The following is a 6,000-nucleotide window of genomic DNA, read 5'->3' on the forward strand; positions in this document are numbered from 1 at the left end:
GTTGTTCCTCTTCCACCATTTTTGCATCCTGTCACAGTGTTCTTGGAGGCATTTAGGGGACAGCGAGCTAAAACTCATTGTCAATAAGTCCAAGGACCAAAAGGCATGAGGCCTGCTGCATTTGCCTGTCCCTCCTCCTCCACCTCCAACTGAAGCTTCTCTTCCAGGACCCCCCAGAAATCTTCTCCCTCTGAGGCTGCACCAAGACTGCTCCAAATTGTAACCACTTTCTTAGGTCCTCATGCAGCACACACCATCAAGTGCCTGTTGTGCGCCAGGCACTATCTAGGCATCGGGCTGCAGCAGTGGACAAAACAGACGAAATCAACAGTTTGCAGCAGGTTGGGCACCGGGCCCAGAACGGCTGGAGGTGGCAGCAGGAGAGGTAATCAGATTGCAAGCGAAATTCAAGGTAGTGCTGACAGCATTGACTGACATTTCAGAAATGGAGTATGGAAGAAAAAAGAAGCAAACAACTTGGAGGTCTACATACCTAAAAAGATGGGGATTCCATTTCTGAGATGAGGAAGAAGGTCAGATAGAGGCATTGGGGGCAGATCAGGGACTTAGGAAAGCAACTCTTTCTGTCAACCATCACTTCCCTGAAGGAAAAAGAGTCAGTGCACCTACGAGTTCACTAGGCATTTTGTTAAATGAAGGACCATCTCCCTCATCTCTCCAAATACAGTACACACACACACACAGAGAGAGAGAGAAAGAGAGAGAGAGAGAGAGAGAAAGAGAGAGAGAGAGAGAGAGAGAATAGCAAAAATTCTTCACATTAACTTTTTAGAGAAGGAATTAATTTTTAAAAGAAAAACAGTTCTATCCAGAGCAAGTGCTTGCGTAGGGAAATATTTTTTTTTCATCATCTTAAAGTTCTATTCCAGAAATCACTTTAATGGGTACGATTCTGCTTTCCCCCAATCTGTGTGTCACAGGTTCTCTTCATGCTGTGTGTGATTGGTGAAGGTGTGGGCCTGGGTCACACGTGCACAGGAAGGAACAGCTGTTACTCTAAGGCCGCGTAATTCCACCTGAGAATGACTGTGTTCTTTTTTTTTTAATAATTAATCAGAATGTATTTATTATACTATTACAAATATACTATATTTAATATTAGTATTGCTCTAACCTTTATTTTTTTTAATTAATCCTGCAATTGTTTTTTTTTTTTTTTATTGGTTGTTCAAAACATTACAAAGCTCTTGACATATCATATTTCATACATTTGATTCAGGTGGGTTTTGAACTCCCAATTTTACCCCAAATATAGATTGCAGAATCACGTTGGTTACACATCCACATTTTTACATGATGCCCTATTAGTAACTGTTGTATTCTGCTACCTTTCCTATCCTCTACTATCTTCCCTCCCCTCCCCTCCCATCTTCTCTCTCTACCCCATCTACTGTAATTCATTTCTCTCCTTGTTTATTTTCCCATTCCCCTCACAACCTCTTGTATGTAATTTTGTATAACAATGAGGATCTCCCTCCATTACCATGCAATTTCCCTTTTCTCTCCCTTTCCCTCAACAAAATCATGGAATTTGCAGGGAAATGGATGGCACTAGAGCAGATTATGCTAAGTGAAGCTAGCCAATCCCTAAAAAACAAATACCAAATGTCTTCTTTGATATAATGAGAGCAACTAAGAACAGAGCAGGGAGGAAGAGCAGGAAGAAAAGATTAACATGACCGTGTTCTTAACGAGAGGCGGGAGCCTGGGCCTGATCTCCACTTTGCATATCACGGCACAGCTAGAGGCAAGAGTAGGTGATAGGGTCGTGAGAAGTTTTCTTTGTGAAATAGTAGATCAACTCTATTTCCTCTTATCGACTAGTAAAGGCAGACGGCAATCTGGAAGACGAGACCCCCTCCACTGACATCACACATTCTCCATCAGTCACCTGAAGCTTACGGGGTAATGGCCTGTGAAACAGGGTCTGAGTGTGGGAGCGAATGGGGCACAATCAGTACTGCTTTCCCTATTTCCCTGTCCCCTTCAAGGTAACTTATAAATTCCTCTCCATATGCCAAATTCTCTTTTTCCTCTGAGGGCTCAAATGACAGAAGGAGAAAATGCAGACCACTGCCAGGTTTTATGGGGCCATAACTAACCGTCCAATCAATAGGCGGCTTCACAAGTGACCTGCTTACAGAAACTGCTCCTAGCAGTCCGCTGCTCCTATTATGCAGAACTTCAGCCTCGGCCGGCCCGGAATTCCATGAATTGGATATGAGGCCACGGGCTGCTTTATTTCTAAATTGAGAGTGTGTGGCAGCCAGCACCACCAGAGGCCATCTATAAAGCCTTAGTCCTATCCAGGGCGTACTTTCAAAATGACCTGTTCCGAAAGCTAATGTTCCCTGTAGTACAGAGAACAGAAAATAATGAACCAAAGCCCCCATAAAACATTTTGATAAATACCTGGTCTAATAGGCCACTTCACCAGGATTAGTCTTTTCTGGATCCAGTGTTCCTCCAAAGTTCCTCCCGTGGATGGCAACACACCCCTGAGGACCTCCTCAACCCCGGAGCGTGAAAGGTGGTCCACCAGCAGATGGACCTGCGGCTGACCGTTCTCCCATCTCCAAAGCAGAACGGGTTCGGCCTTCTTTCCACTGGGAGAATTCTAAGAGCATCTACACCCAGTAAGGTCCTTGCCACACCCATCTCTGGTCAAAGCTGCCCTGTTCACCTCAGATTGAAGTCACTTCATAGAGGCTGGGAAAACTTTCTCACACACCGTTATATATTGAGTACAGATTTGCTGACTTGACTGGAATCACCTATTTAAATTCATCAATGAAAGTCCAAAGCCGAATGTTCTCTCTGCTATGTGGATGCTAACACACAATATGCAGGGGAATAGAAGTTCACTGGATCAGACACAAAGGAATGAAGGGAAGGGGGAGGGTGGGAATGGGAAAGACAGGGGAATGACTTGGACTTCACTTTCCTGTGTTCATATATGTATGAACACACCACCAGAGAAACTCCAACCGTGTACAACCACAAGAATGGGAACTTTACCCCATGTATGTGTGATATGTTATAATTCATTCTACCGTCATGCATAACTAAAAGGCAATGTTAAAATACTGAAAGAGGGCTGGGGATGTGGCTCAAGTGGTAGTGCACTTGCCTGGCATGTGCGGGGCGCTGGGTTTGATCCTCAACACCACATAAAAATAAAAAAATAAAGATATTGTGTCCACCTAAAAACTAAAAAATAAATATTAAACTGTTTTAAAAAATACTGAAAGAAATCTGTTTTCTGCATTATTAACCTATGTATACCTAATTGTCTCCTCTCACTAAGAGCAACGATTCCAGAGAGACATTTCCATCCCAGGAGCTGCAGGGTTAGCACTTCACTGCACTTGGATTATGTCAGTGAGTCATATTCTTGTCCCCTAACACCTTAGCCATACCCACATCCAGCCATTTACCAAGAAGGAAGGGACCACAAGTTGCTCACTCTGGACGTGAAGCTCCTAGTGCTTTTAAAGCCATCATTTAAAAATAGGCGTTTATTTAGTAAGCCGTGGGCCCACAGTGTCACAGCCACGGGCTGGTCTCCCAGAAGCCTCCAAGGTGCTTGGTGGGGATTCTGTGGTGTGATGTGATTCTGAGCAAAGCTGGCCCTAAAGTACTTGCCTCCTCCTCATTACCAAAGGAGCTTCAATATTAACTTCTTTACAAGACACTCGGGTGTGCTCTCATGTGCAAAGATATTAATTCTTGTGCATTCAAGTGAATAAAACATTCTGACCAGCAGGTACCCCAAAGACGAGGCTCCTCTAAACTCCATACAAGGAGGCTGCTTGATTTTGTGACCCCCAAAAATCAAGATGGTAAAGGAGTCGCTCCCTTCCAAGACGGTGGCTGAAGAATGAGCACACGATATTGCTTCAGTCGCACCTCACGAGAGCCCAGTACTTTTAAAAAGAAAGAGAAGAAAACTCTAATTCCCTCCTACACAAGCCTTAATCTTCCTGGTGCATGCTGTGACTTCTTCAATTACCGGGGAAAGAAGTAGGTCTCCTAGTAAGGTGATCCCCTGGAGGCGTCTCTTTCTCTTCAGAAACTAATAAGGGCACTTTACCCCTCGAGAAACAGCGAGGCCAGCAGAGCCCGAGTTGCAAGGAGATTTTAAAGCCGTTTAAGTTCTATTCTGAGCATAGACCATTCCTAAGGATGCTGAAGTCACCGGGAGCTCATGAAGACACCTTTCAGCATCCTTTATTTCCTGTCGTGCCACCAGAAAAATGTCCTCAGCCCTGAATGTGCCACAGCTCAAAGGCCCCAGGCTCCATGGACCACCTTGTCCCGAGCAGCGAATGGGCTGAGCTTCTACAAGCAAGAGGCCCCAGAAGATCATGGGGCCACTTCTCTCCTGATCATCACTAAGAGGTCACTGAAGGGCCAGGGCCGCCACTTACAGGTTGAGCTCAACCATCCTGCACATGAGCTTGCTCTGGTGGGAAACCAGGTGAGAGGAATGCTCGCCAGGACCCCAAGTCCAGGCCTCTCCTAGGCTGGTGGCCAGGGATGGCCAGGGATGGCCAGGGGTGGCCAGGATGTTAGGACTGATTAAATTCTCACATAAGGAAAAGGCTTCCTCCTTCTGAAATAAGGGCTTACGAATGCCAGGCGCAAGGAGAGCGGACTGGGCATTGTTCTCCCCTCCGAGAATGAGAGTGGCCGTGTCACCTGCCCACGGTGGCTGCTTAGGTGGCTCTGCTGGGCCACGTGAACACGGCCACAAGCACACTGGCTGGACGGGCATGGCTGTCTTCTCTCCTTCCAGCGTCCCTGTGTGCAGAGCTGCCTTAGACTTGCGTCCCCCTCATCCTGCCAAACCTCTCTCTGCTCCCAATGAAACCCTGCACTGGTCAGGAGCTCCACCACCACTTCCAAGACCTGGAAGCTAAACAAATGGAGGGCGGACATCTTCCCTCGTAAAGGACGCAACCAGGAATCCACACACACCCCTTCTGCTCCTGTCCCACTGCCAGAACTCCAGCTGGGCGGCCTTCTTCTCACTGCATCTTAATACTGGTGCCTTCCCAGCATCACATGGGAAGTCCCATGTCCCAAGACGCCCACAGCCCAGCACCAACACTAAAGTGCAGCTCTGCTGAAGAAAAGAAGCTCTCCTTCTATTTGGATTATCCACAGCCTCTCAGTCCTGGGTCTTATCCCTCTCCCCTTCTCCCTGGTGCCTATTTTTATTCATTTAATTGTTTGCTTATTTATTTTTACTGGAGATTGAACCCAGGACCTTGGTGCATGCTAGGCAAGCACTCTGCCACTGAGCCTCACCCCCAGCTCCCGGTGCCTCTATTTAGCCTGAGCCTGTCTGATGGGAGGACACCTTTCCCTGTTATTTAACAAGGGTGCTGCAGCACTGTGTCTTCCTGGAGCAATATGGAGCTCTGGGGAGAGGACATCCTCCCGTTTCCTTCCTGTACACCCAGAGCTTCACTCCTCACTAGACATGGATAGACAGAGGTGGACAACAGGCACACAAACGTTCTTGTACACACAACACAGGTGACGTACTGCAGCACTGAGCCCCACTTTTCAGGTGACATTAATAAATGATCTTACCTTTTAATGTGCTTTCCTATGTTTTCCAACTTCTCTAAAATAGCTGTTCATTGCTTTGATAATTAGGTATTTCGTAAAACACTTGCTAAATTAAACAGTCATCTGCAGGAGGGAAAAGTGGTCTTCACTTCAACATCTTGGTCCATGATGGTAATTCTCATCCCAGCCAGACAAGCCCTTCTGCTCAGCCCGGATCTCCTGTAAACACCTGTGTTCTCCCGTAGCCCTGCAGGCTCATGAGCACCCTTGCCTGTTCACATGGCTGAAACCCGGGGTGCAACATCTAAGGTTCCCTCAGTCACACACCAACCAATGAGAGTCTGGAACAAACACTTGTAACAGTAGTGCTGACTCCATGCCTAGCACTATCCTAAAAAT

The 6,000-nt window shown here is 46.5% G+C and overlaps 1 long non-coding RNA gene across 1 annotated transcript in view; it reads right to left on the reverse strand.

The window, feature by feature from the left end:
• LOC124103937 (uncharacterized) overlaps window positions 1-5,793 on the reverse strand; it is a 29,279-nt gene extending 23,486 nt beyond the window's left edge. The window contains exon 1 of the long non-coding RNA XR_006855329.1: window positions 5,623-5,793. This is a non-coding gene — a long non-coding RNA (uncharacterized LOC124103937). The remainder of the gene's footprint in view (window positions 1-5,622) is intronic.
• Between the last annotated feature and the right edge of the window lie 207 nt (window positions 5,794-6,000).

Source organism: Marmota monax, unplaced genomic scaffold (genome assembly GCF_021218885.2).
Source record: "Marmota monax isolate L192 unplaced genomic scaffold, Marmota_monax_Labrador192_F-V1.1 WCK01_AAM20220418_F8-fsc00310, whole genome shotgun sequence".
NCBI classification, from domain to species: domain Eukaryota; kingdom Metazoa; phylum Chordata; class Mammalia; order Rodentia; family Sciuridae; genus Marmota; species Marmota monax.